The following is a 22,035-nucleotide window of genomic DNA, read 5'->3' as shown; positions in this document are numbered from 1 at the left end:
GAAGATCCCAGAAACGTCTATGAGAAGAAGTCATTTAAAGGGGCAATGCACTTCCATTTTAAAATAATAATCTGTGGGGGGTGGGGGTCACTTGTTATATGAGTTACATAGGAAAAAATACTTAAAACAAAATATCTGATGACCCCAAGTACTTACGGTCACTTGACTGTGACCTGGACCTAATGACCTACTTTCATGTTTTTTAAGAAACAGCCTTGAAATTTGGATGACATAATATTATACAGTTTTGCATACCCATCTTAACACTGACTTTCAGTGACCATGAATGTGACCTACTGACCTACTTTCTTAATATTTTAGCATCAGTTTGACATTTGAAACATGTTGCTTATATTACTCAGGTGAGCGATCCAGGGTCATCATGACCCTCTTGTTTGCTCTAGTGGCTCCTAAAAGAGGTCAACTGGAAGCATTTATTAATAAACAAATTTGAGAGAGGCCTTGCCAGGATGCTACGGTCTAAGTTTTGTGTATTTGTGACCTAAGTTTCAGAGGAGAATATGTTGATTTAAAATTGTGGACAACGGACATTGGATGACCGGCCATCCACCTACACTAATAGCATCCTGAACCTTCAGTTGAGATGAGCTAAAAAGCTTAAAATGTTGCACTTTGTTTCTAAAATGTGCTTTGGGAGCTTGATTTTTGTCAATAAAAAACTTATTAGACCCCAACTACAGTTGAAATATAGCAAACCTCCAGTTTTAGGAGTCTGAACTAATCACATGTATGCAACAAGAACTTAGATAAAGCAGGACACTGACAAATGGTTGAGTGTAATAGCTCTACCTATTCTTCAAATACTCAACCTAAAAATGTTCATGATGTCCTCGGGCAGCAAAGAAGCAATTTTTTATTAAATATAGTATGTTGAGCAAATCTGTCATGCACTAGCATTGAAATGAAATTATTTTTCAGTCTGACACCATACCGAATTATGCAATGACAAAAATTAAATAATACTTTACCTGGGTATTTTACCTGGAGCTTAGAATGAAAAAAGATTCACACTGAAGAATATATTTATGGTGTAAATGTGTGTGATATAACTCAGTGATAATTTTACAACCTTACCACATTACACAAGCCTGTCACAGGAAATCTGTATCCTCGGATGAATTCTTGAAATTCCCATAGGCCCTTTTTCTTAGCACGAATGATTTTCCTTAGTTCCTCATACTATTGTATAAAATACAAGACATTTATTGTAAAAAAATCTTGTTCAACTTGATGCAATTTGTAATATTACCAGTGACTTGGTCTAATTTATGGACAAACCAGCAAGTCACCATGTCTGTACTTGATCTGTTAGTGTCTCTGCACTTGGTTACTGCCATTTCTATATTTTTTAAAGTCATTTGTATAATTCACACAAGTTTAATGCACGAACATGAAAACAGCAACTGACTGACAGACATGTGCAAAGCAAGATGGCTCCACTTGTTTGAAGTCACGGGTGGGGCATAAGGTTCATCTATACTTTAAGCCCAATCATCCCATCCAGTCTGAAGGGTTTGGCTCAAGTCACCATGCAAAAAAAGTTTTCAATGTTCAGGTCCATTTGACCTTGACCTTTTACTTATTGACCCCAAAAATAATAGGTGTGATCCGCTTCGCAAGCTTAATAATGCTATCAAGATTAAAGATACTGGGTCATGTGGTTCTCAAGTGATAAAGCGGAAATCTTTTTCAAGGTACAGGCCCCTTCTGACCTTGACCTTTGATTTCCTGACCCCAAAAAACAATAGGAGGCCACCTTCTTCATTAGCCCGATCATGATACCCAGTTTGAATAGTCTGGGTCAAGTAGATTGCTAAAGTAGAATAACATCTACGTGTAGTTTGCTAAAGTAGAAGAACATGTATGTGTATTGAGCTAAAGTAGAATAACATGTATGTGTATTGAGCTAAGGTAAAAGAACATGTATGTGTATTGAGCTAAGGTAAAAGAACATGTATGTGTATTGAGCTAAGGTAGAAGAACATGTATGTGTAGTGAGCTAGGTAGAAGAACATGTATGTGTAGTTTGATAAAGTAGAAGAACATGTATGTGTAATGACCTAAGGTAGAAGAACATGTATGTGCAGTGAGCTAAGGTAGAAGAACATGTATGTGCAGTGAGCTAAGGTAGAAGAACATGTATGTGTAAAAGGTAGAAAAACACGTATGTGTAGTGAGCTAGGGTAGAAGAACATGTGTGTGTAGTGAGCTACGGTAGAGGAACATGTATGTGTATCGAGCTAAGGTAGAAGAACATGTATGTGTATCGAGCTAAGGTAGAAGAACACGTATGTGTAATGAGCTATGGTAGAAGAACATGCATGTGTTGTGAGCTAAGGTAGAAGAACATGCATGTGTTGTGAGCTAAGGTAGAAGAACATGTATGTGTAGTGAGCTACGGTACAGGAACATGTATGTGCAGTGAGCTAAGGTAGAAGAACATGTACGTGTAGGGAGCTACAGTAGAAGAACATGTATGTGCAGTGAGCTACAGTAGAAGATCATGTATGTGCAGTGAGCTACTGTAGAAGAACATGTATGTGTAGTGTGCTAAGGTAGAAGATCATGTATGTGTAGTGAGCTAAGGTAGAAGAACATGTATGTGTAGTGAGCTACGGTAGAAGAACATGTATGTGTAGTGAGCTACAGTAGAAGAACATGTATGTGCAGTGAGCTACAGCAGAAGAACATGTATGTGCAGTGAGCTACAGTAGAAGATCATGTATATGCAGTGAGCTAAGGTAGAAGAACATGTATGTGTAGTGAGCTACAGTAGAAGAACATGTATGTACAGTGAGCTAAGGTAGAAGAACATGTATGTTTAGTGAGCTAAGGTAGAAGAACATGTATGTGCAGTGAGCTACAGTAGAAAAACATGTATGTGTAGTGAGCTAAGGTAGAAGAACATGTATGTGCAGTGAGCTACGGTAGAAAAACATGTATGTGCAGTGAGCTAAGGTAGAAGAACATGTACGTGTAGTGAGCTAAAGTAGAAGAACATGTATGTGCAATGAGCTACAGTAGAAGATCATGTATATGTAGTGAGCTAAGGAAGAAGAACATGTATGTGCAGTGAGCTAAGGCAGAAGAACATGTATGTGTAGTGAGCTAAGGTAGAACATCATGTATGTGTAATGAGCTACGGTAGAAGAACATGAATGTGTAGTGAGCTACAGTAGAAGAACATGTATGTGTAGTGAGCTAAGGTAGAAGAACATGTATGTGTAGTGAACTAGGGTAGAAGAACATGTATGTGCAGTGAGCTACGGTAGAGAAACATGTATGTGTAGTGAGCTACAGTAGAAGATCATGTATGTGCAGTGAGCTACGGTAGAAGAACATGTATGTGTAGTGAGCTAAGGTAGAAAAACATGTATGTGCAGTGAGCTACGGTAGAAGAACATGTATGTGCAATGAGCTAGGTAGAAGAACATGTTATGTAGTGAGCTAAAGGTAGAAGAACATGTATGTGCAGTGAGCTAGGGTAGAAGAACATGTATGTGTAGTGAGCTAGGGTAGAAGAACATGTATGTGGTGAGCTAGGGTAGAAGAACATGTATGTGTAGTGAGCTAGGGTAGAAGAACATGTATGTGTAGTGAGCTAGGGTAGAAGAACATGAATGTGTAGTGAGCTACGGTAGAAGATCATGTATGTGTAGTGAGCTAAGGTAGAAGAACATGTATGTGTAGTGAGCTACAGTAGAAGAACATGTATGTGCAGTGAGCTACAGTAGAAGATCATGTATATGTAGTGAGCTAAGGTAGAAGAACATGTATATGTAGTGAGCTAGTGAGCTACGGTAGAAGAACATGTATGTTCAGTGAGCTACGGTAGAAGAACATGTATGTGCAGTGAGCTACAGTAGAAGAACATGAATGTGCAGTGAGCTATGGTAGAAGAACATGTATGTGCAGTGAGCTAAGGTAGAAGAACATGTATGTGTAGTGAGCTACGGTAGAAGAACATGTATGTGTAGTGAGCTTGAAAAAATATAATGTATATCTTTCCGTTAGAAGTTCATGTTGTTTCTGAGTACAGCAGAAAACTTACATTGTCATAGCACAAGCAGCTAAAACATGTCGGCATAGACAGGAAATTTTTGTTCTTGTAAGTAAGTGTGACCATTAACTTGATCCTAAATTCTTAACTGAGCTCTATTTCTGTCAATAGTAGTATGATACATTACATGTCATGCTCACATAAGAACATAATGTCATACTATGGGAGAGACATATTGCAGTTACTATAAAGAACATGTATAATGAGTGAGTCTTACGTTAAAAACATGTATGAATAAACAAATAACAAATCTCAACCATCTTATTCCTATCAATTACGATTGTTTCCGCATTACAGAAAACTTACATTGTAACACCACAGCTTAAACCCCATAGAGGACTATGTTGGTCCTGAAGTATCTGACCAACTTTTCCAATTCTCACTGTATCCCATTTGATATAAATTCAGTACCAGCTTTTCATCACAATCTCAACAATATAGTAGTAGAGGTCACCAGTTTTTCATATTTTAACCTACTACATAGTTATTGAGGCACTACCACTTTATCAAATTAAAATATCAAGATGAACAATCTACACTTTTCATAATGACAATTACTAATTACGCGCCTTAGAGATGATAAATGTTTTCTATTTATAGACCTACTGACTGTTTTGCCGCAACAATGGACCATGATTTCCGAACTTTACCTTTCCCCATGACAGTATAAACATTCAGACCAACTTTCATACAGATCTCATGAAAAATATGGCCTTAGGAGGTCACAACGTTTTTCTATTATTGACCTACTGACCTACTTTTTGAGGCACATGACCCAGTTTCAAACTTGACCTAGATATCATCAAGATGAACATTCAGACCAATTTCATAAGATCCATTCAAAATAAGCCTCTAGAGAGGTCACAAGGTTTTTCTATTTATTTGACCTATGACCTAGTTTTTGACCGCACAGTGACCCTTTTCAAACTTGACCTAGATATCATCAAGTGAACATTCGACCAATTTCATACAGATCTCATGAAAAATATGGCCTTAGTGAGGTCACAAGGTTTTTCTATTTTTAGACCTTCTGACCTAGTTTTTGACCGCACGTGACCCAGTTTCAAACCTGACCTAGATATCATCAAGATGAACATTCAGACCAACTTTCACACAGATCCCATGAAAGATATGGCCCTTAGAGAGGTTACAAGGTTTTTCTATTATTTGACCTACTGACCTAGTTTTTGACAGCATGTGACCCAGTTTCGAACTTGACCTAGATATCATCAAGGTGAACGTTCTGACCAATTTTCATGAAGATCTTGTGAAATATATGGCCTCTAGAGAGGTCACAAGGTTTTTCTATTTTTAGACCTACTGACCTAGTTTTTGACGGCATGTGACCCAGTTTCAAACCTGACCTAGATATCATCAAGGTGAACATTCTGACCAATTTTCATGAAGATCCATTGAAAATTATGGCCTCTAGAGTGGTCACAAGGTTTTTCTATTTTTAGACCTACTGAACTTGACCTAGAATTTACCAAGATGAACATTCTGACCCATTTTCATAAAGATCCCATGAAAACTGTGACCTCTAGAGATGTCACAAGGAAAAGTTTACGCACGGACGGACGGACGACGGACGCTGCACGATCACAAAAGCTCACCTTGTCACAGGTGAGCTGAAAATAACCAACCAGTCTAAATTTGTAATCATAAGCATATTTTTTATTACAACATCTACATTTACAGTAAAATAAAAAAAAATGATAACACATTAACAAGAGCTGTCACAGGAGACAGGAGACAGCCCCCTGCCTATTTCGATGCTGGATAGTGAAACTGGGCACATCTGAGGAAGCTAGAGCTGTCACTGGAATGTTTAATTACTCCAATGTGGATGAAGATATTGGACAATAGTTTAAGTATTTGTCAAAAGAGATAGATAAGTGTATCAAAACATTAAATAAGTATTAAAGGGACATAATTCATGGAAAATTTCTGCAAAAGTAATGCACAATGACAATGTGTCATATCATGTGGCTAAAAATGTGGAGCACTGTTTTGAAGTTTGAATCAGAGCAGAAGTGCATCACAACTTGAACCTGAAATCTTAGTAAATAGGGGGCATTTCTCATAGCATTTTGATGCCATCATCATGAACATTGTGTCATATGATGTGGGTGACCATGTGGAACAATCTTTTTAAGTTTGAATAAAATCCATTTAGTAACAACAGAGATAATAGTGAAAAAAGCATCAAAATTAAACTGAAATTCTAAGTAAAAAGGGGATACAGGTCACTAAATATTTGTGCCAGAATTATGGACATTGTGTCATATCATGAGGACGATGAGGTGGAAGAACTATTTTAAGTTTGAATCAAATTCATTAAGTACTAACAAAGATAAAGTGAAAGTGCACCAACATTAACCTGAAATTCTAAGTAAAAAGGGGGCATCATTCATGAGATAGAGTGAAAGTGCACCAAAACTTTAACCTGAAATTCTAAGTAAAAAAGGGGGATAATTCATAAAATAGTGGTGCAAGAGTTATGGCCCTAATGTGCAAGATAATGTGGGTAATTATGAGGAATAACTATTTTAAGTTTGAAGCAAATCCATCTAGTAATTACAGAGATAAGGAAAAAAAAAAGAGAAAGTGCACCAAAACTTTAACCAAGGTGTTGACGCAGAAGGACACGGATGCTGAAGCCGGGACATGTAGGATAGCTCTCCCTATACTTCGTATAGTCGAGCTAAAAATAAGATGTGAACCGAGGCAAAATGGTTCCACAACATCCACTATCGGGTCCTCAAGAGCATGGGACATAATCTATTAAACAGAAATCATTTACATGTACTGTGCTTAAAAAAAACCCGCATCATTCAGACACCATCCGTTTTCTAATAATACTGTATAACTTTTGTCACTACTTGTTTTGAAGCACACTTTAAACATCATCACTTTTTCTGTTGGACAAAATAAAATGAATTCCTAGATTATCATCCAATATTTTTTTTTTCAAAAATGGGGCGGGGAGAATTTTATTTTCATTTCTGAAAAAAAAAAACTGTACACAGGGGTTCCAGTTGACACAGGAGGGGTTTTGTTGACTCTTAAAATTATCACATGTGAACATACTGACTCCTAGAATTTCAGCTGAAGAGTCTTTTTTATCAAAATGAATTATATTTTAGGTTAAACAGGCAAAATTAAGCCTTATGTATCCTAACAACCCTAAAACTGCAACAGCCAATGCAACCACAGAGTTACTAGTCTTTGATGACACTGACATAAGCACATAGGCAGTGAATGCATTCATTTGGGTTTTTATAATCTCTTTCCCCATCATAACTGGCAGGTGACACAAAGAACTTGATATATGGTTCTAGAAATGACACCACATTATCTAATGGATTGATCAACCTGTGTTTGTGACAAATCAACTTGAGCTTGACCAACAAACGCTTTTATGCAGCTGCAAGCTATGGTTTCGCCACAGCTATTTAGTGCTGTATTATCGAGCTTGCCTAAAATGAAGTCAAGTAACAGGTGTGTATCAGGATAACTGCACCCCAAACCAGTCCTTCACAGTTTTTCGCATTAGAAAAAAAAAAAAACGATTATGAAAACCATATGAAAGTTGTTTAGGACAATAATACAATAGTTTTGAAGTGTCCAGAGCTTAAGCTAGGCTTAGATTTTAGGCAGAAGTCACTTCTCCCTCAGCTAAGATTAGGAAGAAGTGGAGATCTTGATGTTTTAGGGATAAATGGAGATATTTTAGGGAAATGTGGAGAGATTTTAATGCCAAACAAGGAAACAGTAAAAACCGAATGATGCTCCCCAATGCATGTGCTTGTCCCAATATGGTGAATAACCTATTAGAAACCAAAACAAGAGCACCGCCTTGCGGGTGCTGACGCTCATCTGATTTTTTTTGTATAATAGAAATATTGTCCTACCCATGATTTTCTAAGTCTAAAAAGGGCCATCATTCTTGCAAAAAGCAGAACAGAGTTATGTTTCTTGATGTACAGTGTCCACTTATGATTGTGAAAAACTGTTGCAAGTTTTAAAGCAATAGCTTTGATAGTTTATGAGAAAAGTTGCCTTAAACATAATACTCAACCAAGAAAATGATTTTCTAAGTCCAAAAGGGGCAATAATTATTGCAAAAAGCAGGATGGAGTTATGTTGCTTGCTGTACAGGGTCAGCTTATGATGGTGAACAAGTGTTGCAAGTTTCAAAGCAATAGTTTTGATAGTTTAAGAGAAAAAGTTGACCTAAACATAAAAGTTAACCAAGAAATCTGATATTTTCTAAGTCCAAAAGGGGCCATAAATCTTGCAAAAAGCAGGATGGAGTTATGTTTCTTGCTGTACAGGGTCAGCTTATGATGGTGAACAAGTGTTGCAAGTTTTAAAGCAATAGCTTTGATAGTTTAGGATAAAAGCTGACCTAAACATAAAACTTAACCAAGAAAACTGATTTTCTAAGTCCAAAAGGGGAAATAATTCTTGCAAAAAGCAAGATGGAGTTATGTTTCTTGATGTACAGGGTCTGCTTATGATGGTGAACAAGTATTCCAAGTTTCAAAGCAATAGCTTTGATAGTTTAGGAGAAAAGTTGACCTAAACATAAAACTTAACCAAGAAATCTGATATTTTCTAAGTACAAAAGGGGCCATAAATCTTGCAAAAAGCAAGATGGAGTTATGTTTCTTGCTATACAGGGTCAGCTTATGATGGTGAACAAGTCTTCCAAGTTTCAAAGCAATAGCTTTGATAGTTTAGGAGAAAAGCTGACCTAAACATAAAACTTAACCAGGCAACGCCGACGCCGACGCCGACAACCGCTCAAGTGATGACAATAACTCATCATTTTTTTTCAAAAAATCAGATGAGCTAAAAAATGGAGATAATAAAAAGAAGAAAATTGAATAAACAGAGATAATTCAAAAACTAGGTAAGGTAAGGTAAAACCAGGATGCTACTGACCAAGTTTGGTGTAATTCTAACCAGATTATTCGAGATAAGTATTAAAATCTGTGGCTATTTCTTTGCTAAAGCTTTAAAAACAAAAACCTAGGTGAGTAGGTCATGGTAAATATTATCCAAGATAACTACTGAAATCTGTATGAAAAATTATACAGGTGGTCCAAATCTCTCTGGTGTAGCTTCAAAAACAAGAAAGTAGGTCAGCAGGTCAGGGTTAAATTAAGATGAGTATTGAAATCTGTATCAAAAGTTATACACATGTTCCAAATTTCTACGCTATAACTTCAAAAACAGGAAAGTAGGTCAGTAGGTCATAATTAAGACTTTTTTAAGATGAGTATTGAAATCTGTATCAAACATTAATACATGTGGTCCAAATTTCTTTGCTGTAACTTCAAAAACAAGAAAGTAGTTCAGTAGGTCACGATTAAGAATATTCAATGTATTGAAGTCTGTATCAAAGGTTATACATGTGTTCCAAATTTCTATGATGTACCTTCAAAAATGAGAAAGTAGGTCAGCAGGTCAAGATTAAGACAATTCAAGATGATTATTGAAATCTGTATAAAAATTATAATACATGTGGCTGTAACTTCAAAAATGAGAAAGTAGGTCAGTAGGTCAAAATTAAGACTATTCAAGATTAGTATTGAAATCTTTATCAAACATTACACTTGTGGTCCAAATTTCTTTGCCATTCCTTCAAAAACAAATAAGTCTATGTAAAAACCAATTGCACTCCCCCCACCACCCTCCCCCCGGGACAGGCTATTTTTAAACCCAGGGGGATAATTTGAACAAGATGGCCATGATGGCCCTATATCGCTCACCTGAGTAGAGTTGCTTGCTTAAACAAATTTCTTAGCTAAAGCTTTAAGATCTAGGCCTTCTGGTTTATTTTTAGCAAATTTATGAAGCTTTCCCTATGCACAATCAAGTAACCCTGGGGCTGGGTCAATTTGACCCTGGGGGTCAAGATTTGAACAAATTTTGTAGAGGTCCACTAGGCAATGCTACATGTCAAATATCTAAGCTCTAGGCCTTCTGGGGGTTTTTTAAAGAAAATTTTGAAGATTTTTCTATGTACAATCAAGTAACCCCATGGGGCAGAGCCAATTTGACCCCGGGGGTCATGATTTGAACAAATTTTGTAGAGGTCTACTAGGCAAATTGCTACATGCCAAATATCTAAGATCTAGGCCTTCTGGTTTATTTTTAGAATTTTTTTTGAAGATTTTCATATGTAAAATCAAGTGACCCCTGGGGCGGGGTCAATTTTGATACCGGGGGTCATGATTTCAACAGATGTTGTAGAGGTCCACTAGGCCATGCTACGAGTGAAATATCTAAGCTCTAGGCCTTCTGGTTTATTTTTAGAAAATTTTCATATGTAAAATCAAGTGACCCCTATGGCGGGGTCAATTTTGAGTCCGCAGTCATGATTTGAACAACTTTAGTAGAGATCCACTAGGCAATGCTACATGTCAAATATCTAAGTACTAGGGCTTCTGGTTTTTGAGAAGAAGATTTTTTAAGATTTTCCTATGTAAAATCAAGTGACCCCGGCGGCGGGGCCAATTTTGATCCCGAGGGTCATGATTTAAACAAATTTTGTAGAGGTCTACTAGGCAATGCTACACGTGAAATATCTAAGCTCTAGGCCTTCTGGTTTATTTTTAGAAATTTTTTGAAGATTTTTATATGTAAAATCAAGTGACCCCTGGGGCGGGGTCAATTTTGACCCCGGGGTCATGATTTGAACAACTTTAGTAGAGGTCCAATAGGCAATGCTACATGTCAAATATCTAAGCTCCAGGGCTTATGCTTTCTGAGAAGAAGATTTTTTAAGATTTTCCTATGTACAATCAAGTTACCCCTGGGGCGGGGTCAATTTTGACCCAGGGGTCATGATTTGAACAAACTTGGTAGAGGTCCACTAGGCAATGCTTCACACCATATATCTAAGCTCTAGGGCTTCTGGTTTTTGAGAAGAAGATTTTTTAAGATTTTCCTATGTAAAATCAAGTGACCCCTGGGGCGGGGTCAATTTTGAACCTGGGGGTCATGATTTGAACAAATGTTGTAGAGGTCCACTAGGCCATGCTACAAGTGAGATATCTAAGCTCTAGGCCTTCATGATTTGAACAATTTTAATAGAGGTCCACTAGGCAATGCTACATGTCAAATATCTAAGCCTTAGGGCTTCTACTTTCTGAGAAGAAGATTTTTTAAGATTTTCCTATGTAAAATCAAGTGACCCCTGGCCGAAGGTCATTCTGTGACCGTTTGGGTATTGCCATGGTTTTCAACAAACTTGGTAGAGGTCTTCTAGGCAATGCTTCAAACCAAACATCTAAGCTCTAGGGCTTCTGGTTTTTGAGAAGAAGATTTTTAAATTTTTTCCTTTCGGTTGCCATGGCAACCAGAGTTCTCCATGGAATTCAATTCTTTGAACAACTTTGAAAGGGGGCCACCCAAGGATCATTCCTGTGAAGTTTGGTGTAATTCTGCCCAGTGGTTTTCAAGAAGATTTTTTTACAAATTGTTGACGCACGACGGACGACGCACGATGGACGACGGACATCAAGCGGTCACAATAGCTCACCTCATCACTTTGTGACAGGTGAGCTAAAAATCTTTGTAAAAGACTACTAACCAAATATCAAAACCCTAGACCATGTGGTTTTGTACCAGAAGATTTTCAAAGTTTTTCCCTATAGGAGTCTTTATAAACCATGTGACCCCCAGGTGGGGCTATATTTGACCCCAGGGGGATAATCTGAATAATCTTGGTAAAGGACTACCATATGATGCTACATACCAAATAACAAAGCCCTAGGCCTTATGGTTTTGGACAAGAAGATTTTCAAAGTTTTTCCCTATATAAGTCTACGTAAACCATATGTGACCCCCAGGGCGAGGCCATATTTGACCCTAGTGACATAATTTGAACAATCCTGGTAGAGGTTCACTAGATGATGCTACATAGCAAATATCAAAGCCCTAGGCCATTTGGTTTTGGATGAGAAGATTTTCAAAGTGTTTCCCTATATAAGTCTACTTAAATCATGTAACCCCCAGGTGGGGCCATATCTGACCCTAGGGAGATAATTTGAACATTCTTGGTAGAGGACCACTAGTTGATGCTACATACCAAATATCAAAGCCCTTGGCCCTGTAGTTTTGGACAAGAAGATTTTCAAAGTTTTTCCCTATATAAGTATATATAAACCATGTGACCCCCAGTGCGGAGCCTGATTTGATCCTAGGAGGATAATTTGAACAATCTTGGTAGAGGATCACTAGATGATGCTAAAAAAGATATCAAAGCCCTAGGACCTGTGGTTTTGCACAAGAAGATTTTTAAAGTTTTTCCTTTTGGTTGCCATGGCAACCAGAGTTCTGTACGGAATTAAATTCTTTGAAACTTTTTAAAGACCATCCAAGGAATATTTCTGTGAAGTTTCATTAAAATCGGCCTGGTGGTTTAGGAGGATAAACTGTTTAAAGGAAAATCTTGATGCATGATGGACAACCACTGACCACATTAGCTCACCCTTGTCTGGTGAGCTTAAAAAAAATCACGAAAACCCATAAAAGCATTTGTATTGCACTAGTCCTGAATTAAATGCATGTCAACAGCAGTGACATTACATATAATAAACATATTTCTTTGATGCCGCTAGTGTCAGTATGCATTACAAGAAAAATTTGTCAAACAGGTTTAACCCAGTTTCTGATACACTGATATCAAAAATGTGCATGAATTTCAGTTCAGTTATTTTTGTCACTAAAAGTGTCAGTACTGTTTCTTAAGTCTGGGTTATAGCGTTAGTAAAATTTATGATTCTAATGAAATAATTAGAGGTAAAATACTTTTTGAAAAGTTTGAGAATGTGTAAGTTAATGTGACATAAATCCCTACTGTTAAGTTTAACAGCAATCAGTTGTCAAAGATCACCTTCTGCTTCACATTTACATGTATCTGAAGTATGCGTAACTTGAATTATGCCATCGTGTGTTCAAGTAAAGTGTCAACAGGCAAATAATGGATAATCAAAGTGAGAACACAAAAATCAGCCCAACTTGCATTTCATTTTGATGTTAGAACAGTGGGAAGCTCTAAAGTGACTATTTTGCTCAAATCACCCCCTCTAGCTCAAGCTCTGGTGGCAGAGTTTAATTTGTGACCCGCTTTATCTTGTGGCACCTTCGTAAATATATGGGAACTTCTTGCGGTTTGCACATTTCTGGTTCCATTCTTCATTTTTTAAACATAAAAATGGCCGGGAGCATAAAAAAGAGGGGGTGGGTGGGGACAATAACCTAGGAATTAATCTATTAAGGCCTTATAGTGATTGTGTACCTACCACATCCTTTAAAGTGACATCAGCACCAGCTTCTCTCAAGTATTCCTGTATCTTTCTACCAACTTCTGATACTGAACAACATGCAAAATGGTACGCAGTTCTGTTGCACTGAAGTAAACATAATGGTCAGTTAAGTCTGAACTAAATAGTACACACTAAATTAAGAATTGAAAAATTACTTACAACCAGAGCCATGTCAGACATAGCCATCCCCCTGCCAAAGTAAAAATGTTTCATGTAAATGGCAGCTATGAAGAAGAAATATTTTGAAATAATGAACTGTATGCATATTAATTAGAGAAGAGAGTGTTATCAAGAATTATAGTATTCAATGTGTATGCAACAGTTATGGTTTATACACACAGCAGCTCCTTAACTGTTCTTTACCATGCTCATAAAGTTTAAATAAATTCCTATCAAAAGTTTTAAGTAAATTTACTAGACGGAGATAATTCATGAAGTAAGAAAAGAAAAATAATGGTTCTTACATGGTGCACTTCCTCTCAATATTTATCCTCCATCTTTGTATGCAGTCCTAATAAAATCACTTCCAATTTTTTTAGATTTATGCTTTGAACAAATGTATTTAATAGAGGGAAATAATTCAAACAGTAACCAAAGTTAAGTTATGGTTCTCATACAGTGCACTTCCTTTCAATGCCCATATCATTTTGGGAAGTTTTAACAAAATCTGTTTATAGTTTTAAAGTTACTCTCTGGAAAAACATTTTATGAGTAAATGAAATAAAGGAAGATAATGAGAAAAGTAAGCAAGGCAGAATTATAGTTCTGGTAAAATGCACTTTCTCACAACATCGGATCCTCTGTCACTGTGTGAACTTTCAACAATATCCCATTAATAGTTTTGGAGTTATGTTCCAGACAAATTGTTACTGTAATTAAAGTGGGGAAGTGGGGGGTGGGGAGGAGGATAGGATATTTGTGGTGGCAGTTACAAAACAATAAGGTACATGATTTTTTTTAAAGTTTTTTTTCTTTTGAAGGAAGGAAGGGGTTCAAGAACTCTATACATCGTCTCATAGCCATCTACCTATATGCCAAGTCTGAAGCTGATACCTGGAATGATTATTAAGTAATGGTAAAGACATGAATACGACAGAAAACTTTGACCTATGAACTACATTTGTGCCCTTGACCTTTAACCTACTGATCCATTTCATGCACTCTGCACAACCTCTCATCGCTATGTACCTACATGCAAAGTCTAAAGTCAATACCTAGAATGGTTGTTAAGTTATGCTCCAACATGAAATATGAATCAAATATGACATCTGACTTCCATTTGTGACCTTCACCTTTGACCTACTGACCCAAAATGGTTGACCTTCCAATCTAAACGCTTGGCCTTCACATCTGAATGATGACCTTACAGACTAAATGTGACCTTCCAGTCTGAACAGTTGACTTTCCAGACTAAATGATGACAAATACTGCAGGGTCCCCTAAGTAAGCAAATAACTCTCAGCAATAAAGAATGGACACAAAAAAAGGATAACTTTTAAATTTTCTCTATTATTAATTAGCCAAAATCATAAGAACTAGCTGATATAATACTTACACAATCTTGACCATCTATATCAATGTCATATGGAGAACTAAGGAAAAACTGTACAATGTCGTCTCTTTGAAACAAAACTGCTTGTATTAGGGGTGTCCTCATTGCCTACAAAACAATTAATTTGTAAAAAAAACACACTGGCAAATCTCTATCTCAAGTTTGTATGATAGACTACAGACATGTATTAATCCACTTGCTTTTTGTTTCATGAAACTATATATATACAGATATCCAATTCCTACAAAAGCTTTTACCTTAAGACACAAAAGTATCTACTTTTAGATTTTATCACCTCACCGTATGTCCTTAAATTTGAAACTTACACTTCAAAGCATTGCTGTTTGTAACCATATCAACATTAAATGAGAGATATAGCCACTTACTCCAAATGATTCCTTGGTCTAAGACAAAAACAATTTACACAATTGTATTTCTGGGGACTGTGTCTGGGTCTAGAACTGATGGAATCAATACTGCCACAGACTATGAAAATAATGATGTCAGATAATATCTCAAATATCATTTTATTTTCTTTCTTCATTCAGTGGCAAAGTGTAAACATATTATGGCCCCAAAACAGATAATTCAAAAGGAAATGACGTCAACGTAGGAAAACAACGCAGATATTCCCGCGCATTCCATGGAAATTAATTCATTCATTTGTTTTTACATGTTTTATGCTAGAATAGCATTAGTGTACGTTTAATTCGTGTTATTACATCCTCTGAACCCTTTGGGAATCTGCAGATATTACACAAAACAAGAGGGTCATGCTCACCTGAGTAAAATGAGCCACATGTTTCAAATGGTAAATTGATGCTAAAATATTAGAAAGTAGGTCAGTAGGTCAAATTCATGGTCACTGAAAGTCAGTTTTAAGATCGGTATGCAAAACTGTACATGTCATCCAAATTTCAAGGCTGTATCTTAAAAAACAAGAAAGTAGGTCAGTAAGTCAAGGTCACAGTAAGGTGACCCATAATCACTTGGGTACATCAGGTAAATATAATTAAACAGTCTAGGAAATATCATCTGATAATTTCTTACCTAAATATTTTTTCCTATATAACTCATATAACAAGTGACCCCAAGGGTGGGGCCTCTTTTTACCCCAGGGGCATAGTTTGAACAAGTCTGTTAGAGGTCCACTAGGCAATGCTACATACCAAATATCAAAAGCCTAGGCCTTTCAGTTCCAGACAAGAAGATTTTTAAAATCTTCTCCAATATAAGTCTATGTAAAACTTAGGATCCCCGGTGCGGGGCCTCTTTTCACCCCAGGGGCACAATTTGAACAATCTTCATAGAGTAATACAAGGCAATGCTACATACAAAATATCAAAGGCCTAGGTCTTGTAGTTTCAGACAAGAAGATTTTTAAAGTTTTTTCCTATATAAGTCTATGTAAAATTTGGGACCCCCGGGGCGGGGCCTCTTTTCATCCCAGGGTCACAATTTGAACAATCTTCATAGAGGACCATTAGATGATGTTACATGCCAAATATCAAGGCTCAATACCTTGCAGTTTTGGACAAGAAGATTTTTAAAGTTTTTCCTTTAGGTTGCCATGGCAACCAGAGTTCTGCATGGAATGAAATTCTTTGAATAATTATGAAAGGGTCCCACCCAAGGATCATTCCTGTGAAGTTTGATGTAATTCTGCCCAGTGTCTTTCAAGAGGAAGATTTTTTTAGAAAATGTTGACGGACACACAACGGACGACTGACACCGCACGACGCACGACCGACGACGGACATTGACCGGTCACAAAAGCTCACCATGAGCCTTTGGCTCAGGTGAGCTAAAAACATGCGTTATCCCTACACTTAAACAAAAAGTTCAAAACATAAACAAGAGCTGTCTGATGACAGCGCGCTCGACTATTCGAAGAATTGATTGAAGAATGGGGTCAAAATATTTCCACGGATATTCAGACAAAAGAAATAAATAGATTAGACAAACAATGTTCCTGTATTACTTTAATTTCGATAAGTCTTGCACTAAATGGCAATATATGAGCCAATTTCAAAGTCCAAAAAGGGCCATAATTCAGTCAAAATAGTTATGTACTCTTGCCTACAGATGGAAATCATAATGATAAACAAGTGTTCAAAGTTTAATAGCCATATGTCAAATAGTTTTGACAAAACACAGACTTGTATGAAAACAGAACCAATTTCAAAGTCCAAAAAGGGCCATAATTCAGCCAAAATAGATGACACAGTTATATTCTCTTTCCTACAGATAGAGACTATTATACTAAACAAGTGATAAAAGTTTCAAAGCCATATGTCAAACACTTTACAAAAAATATGAACTGGTACGAAAAACTTAACCAAGATTTCTAAGTCAAAAGGGGCCATAATTCAGCCAAAATCCTTGAGGGAGTTATGTACTCTTGCCTATAACTGGACATGGTGATGGTAAACAGGTGCTGAAAGTTTCAAAGCTTTATCTCAAAAGACTTTGTCAAAATATGAACTGGTACGAAATATTAACCCAGATTTCTAAGTCAAAAAGGGCCATAATTCAGCCAAAATCCTTAATGGAGTTATGTGCTCTTGCCTATAACTGGACATGGTGATGGTAAACAAGTGTTGAAAGTTTCAAAGCTTAATCTCAAAAGACTTTGTCTAAATATGAACTGGTACGAAAAACTTAACCAAGAATTCTAAGTCGAAAGGGGCCATAATTCAGCCAAAATCCCCGTTGGAGTTATGTACTCTTGCCTATAACTGGCCATGGTGATGGTAAACAAGTGTTGAAAGTTTCAAAGCTTTATCTTAAAAGACTTTGTCAAAATATGAACTGGTACAAAAAATTTACCATGATTTCTAAGTCAAAAGGGGCCATAATTCTGCCAAAATCCTTGATGGAGTTATGTGTTCTTGCCTATAACTGGCCATGATGATGGTAAACAAGTGTTTAAAGTTTCAAAGCTTTATCTCAAAAGACTTTGTCAAAATGTGGACTGGTACGAAAAACTTAACCAAGGTGTGACGCCGACGCCGACGCCGACACCGACGCCGACGCCGTGGTGAGTAGGATAGCTCTACTTATTCTTCGAATAGTCGAGCTAAAAATAGGAACATAGTGCGGCAATGCCTTAGAATGATCGGCTACAAAAACACTGTGAAGTATTCTCACAATTAGTTCAGGTGTATTAGTAAACACAAAGATTTACCTTGTTCCTGGCTCTTAGAATTAATTTATTTACCTTGTTCCTAGTTCTCACAATTAGTTCCAGTGTATTGGTAACAAAGATTTAACTTGTTCCTGACTCTCACAATTATTTTATATACCTTGTTCCTGGCTCTCACAATTAGTTTAGGTGTATTAGTAAACACAAAGATTTACCTTGTTCCTGGCACTCACAATTAGTCCAGGTGTATTAGTAAACAAAAAGATGTACCTTGTTCCTGGCTCTCACAATTAGTTCAGGTGTATTAGTAAACACAAAGATTTACCTTGTTCCTGACTCTCACAATTAGTTCATGGTGTATTAGTAAACACAAAGATTTACCTTGTTCTTGGCTCTCACAAGTAGTTCAGGTGTATAAGTAAACACAAAGACATACCTTGTTCCTGGAATTCACAATTAGTTCAGGTGTATTAGTAAACACAACGACTTACCTTATTCCTGGCTGTCACAATTAGTTTAGGTGTATTAGTAAACTCAAAAATTTACATTGTTCCTGGCTGTCACAATTAGTTCAGGTGTATTAGTAAACACAAAGATTTACCTTGTTCCTGGCTCTCACAATTAGTTCAGGTGTATGAGTAAACTTAAAAGATTAACATTGTTCCTGGCTCTCACAATTAGTTTAGGTGTATGAGTTAACTTAAAAGATTACATTGTTCTTGGCTCTCACAATTAGTTCAACTGTATGAGAATACTCAAAGATTTACCTTGTTTCTGGCTCTCCCAATTAGTTCAGGTGTATGAGTAAACTTAAAAGATTAACATTGTTCCTGGCTATCACAATTAATTCAGGTGTATGAGAAGACTCAAAGATTGACATTGTTCTTGGCTCTCACAATTAGTTCAGGTGTATGAGAATACTCAAAGATTTACCTTGTTCCTGGCTCTCACAATTAGTTCAGGTGTATGAAAATACTCAAAGATTTACCTTGTTCCTGGCTCTCCCAATTAGTTCAGGTGTATGAGTAAACTTAACAGATTAACATTGTTCTTGGCTATCACAATTAATTCAGGTGTATGAGAAAACTCAAAGATTTACCTTGTTCCTGGCTCTCACAATTAGTTCAGGTGTATGAGAATACTCAAAGATTTACCTTGTTCCTGGCTCTCACAATTAGTTCAGGTGTATGAGTAAACTTAAAAGATTAACATTGTTCCTGGCTATCACAATTAATTCAGGTGTATGAGAAAACTCAAATATTTACCTTGTTCCTGGCTCTCACAATTAGTTCAGGTGTATGAGTAAACTTAAAAGATTAACATTGTTCCTGGCTATCACAATTAATTCAGGTGTATAAGATAACTCAAATATTTACCTTGGTTCTGGCTCTCACAATTAGTTCAGGTGTATGAGTAAACTTAAAAGATTAACATTCTTCCTGGCTCTCACAATTAGTTCAGGTGTATGAGTAAACTTAAAAGATTAGCATTGTTCCTGGCTCTCATAATTAGTTCAAGTGTATGAGAAAACTCAAAGACTGACATTGTTCTTGGCTCTCACAATTAGTTCAAGTGTATGAGAATACTCAAAGGTTTACCTTGTTTCTGGTTCTCACAATTAGTTCAGGTGTATGAGAATACTCAAAGATTCTTCTCATTTCACTTAAGGAACCATTTTTAATGGCACTTTGGACCTCAGTAACTTCTTCCTGCAAAAACAAGGCATGAAAATATGAGCATAATGGTAATAGGGCACAAGATTCATGTCTCAAACTTAAGACAGATACTACATTTCGTTTCGAGGCACAGAACAAAATACATGGCATGGGGCAGGCCCAGATCCAGAAGTATTTGGTTGGGGATGGAGTGGGGGTGGGGGCACAAGTTTAGAACAAAGGCATCACTGGCGAGGTGCATGGTGCCAAGAGGGGGTGGGGGTGGGCTTTGTTCATATTGGGGGAAGAGTGGGGGTCTCCTCCCTGAAAGTTTTTGACATACAGGTATGAAATGGTGGCATCTGGTGCATTTTTTTGGTATAAATTTTGATGTATGGGAGGGGGTATCCCTGTCAATTTAGTAGGGTCAGGGGGCTCTCCCCTGAAAAACTTTGAAATACAGGTATGAAATGGTGGCATTTTTTGGCCTAAATTTTGAGGAAGGTTATCCCCTCATTTTAGGGGGGTCAGGGGTTTCTAACCCAGGAAAATTTTGAAATATAGGTATGAAATGGTGGCCTCTGGTGCATTTTTGGTATAAATTTTGAGAAAGTATTATATCTTGCCAAAATAGTTTGGTGCAATTTTGGTAAGTATAGGTCACTTCTCAGCCAACTGAGGGGGCACTGGCCCCCAGCCCAGCCCTGAATACGGGCCTGTGTGGTCATAATTTGGCGGAAAGAATATGTGAAAACTTGAGCACTAATTTTGGAATAAATATCGTAGAAGACAATATTATTTATTTATTGGAAGTAAACATTCTTTAAATAAAGAAAATAATTAATATTCAAATTGAATTAAGTAAATTCTATAATCACTCTTTACAGCCACTATATAAAATTGAGACAACTATCATAATTATATGGATCATAACCTGTATTTTTTAAGGGTTAACAATCTGAAAAACTTTTAAGAAGATCAGATAGAATATGGGGCATGTATAGTGTGAACGAGGTTTTTTTTTATCATGCAAAAATACGAACTATAACTCTAAAAGCTACACAATTTAATCATATCAGCTGCCTACCTGAAATCTTGGCAGCCACTGAATGAATTTAAGAACCTCATCTGTTCCGTTACCTGATGCATATATGAATGTATCCCTGTACTGAAATGAAAGGAATGCAAGCATGTATTGAGTGGAAATGAATGTATCCAGGTACTGAAATAAGATGAACCTGTCCTTGTACTTAAATGATTAACAATTCATAATATTAATGAAACTGTGCACTGAAAAAATATATCACATATGAATGTACCATTATACTGAAATGAAACACTACCAATATATGAATATATCTCTGTACTTAATGGCATATGCTAGGGCGAAATTTTTCCCAATAATAGAATTTCTTCAAACTTTGGGTATTGAAAGACAATCATCTAAGAAACCAAATTATGCAATAAAAGTCATAGGTCACCAGTATTGAAAAAGAGTTATCTGCCCTTGAAAATGCAGTTTTCTTCAAAAAATAATTCATATACTGAATGTATACCTTTACTGAAACAAATTACAAATATTAAATGAATGAAATAAAATGAAATTCACATATAAAGTGTATCCCTGTACTGAAAAGAAGACTAGTCATATATGAATGGATCCCTGTACTGAAATGATAAAAAGTTCATATCGTAGCCGGTTAAAAAGCTCAGACAGAGCTTATGTCGTATTGTTATGTCTTGCCGATTTAAAATAAAACTTATCTTATTTTATCTTTTTCATATACATGAGACTGTACTCTATGAATGAATCCTTGTACTGGAATGGCATATAAATCATGTATGAATGAATCCTTGTACAGAATTAAAATGTATTTCACATATCAAATAATCCCTGTACTGAAATGACACACAAATCATATATGAATGAATCCCTGCACTGAAATGAAGACCATTTTATATACATATGAACACATCCCTGCACTGAAATGAAGACCATTTTATATACATATGAACACATCCCTGTACTGAAATGAAGAACAATTCAAACATATATGAACACATCCCTGTATTGAAATGAAGAATAATTCATACATATATGAACACATGCCTGTATTGAAATGAAGAACAATTCAAACATATATGAACAAATCCCTGTATTGAAATGAAGAATAATTCATACATATATGAAAACATCCCTGTATTGAAATGAAGAATAATTCATACATATATGAACACATTCCTGTATTGAAATGAAG

The 22,035-nt window shown here is 36.4% G+C and overlaps 1 pseudogene; it reads right to left on the bottom strand.

Moving 5' to 3' along the window:
* Nucleotides 1–22,035, bottom strand: part of LOC128550544 (putative ankyrin repeat protein RF_0381) — a 91,855-nt pseudogene that overhangs the window by 5,451 nt on the left and 64,369 nt on the right.

The sequence above is a fragment of the Mercenaria mercenaria genome, chromosome 18 (genome assembly GCF_021730395.1).
Source record: "Mercenaria mercenaria strain notata chromosome 18, MADL_Memer_1, whole genome shotgun sequence".
Lineage (NCBI taxonomy): Eukaryota > Metazoa > Mollusca > Bivalvia > Venerida > Veneridae > Mercenaria > Mercenaria mercenaria.
Note: the sequence above shows the minus strand (reverse complement) of the source record. Positions and strands in the feature narration are given on the sequence as shown.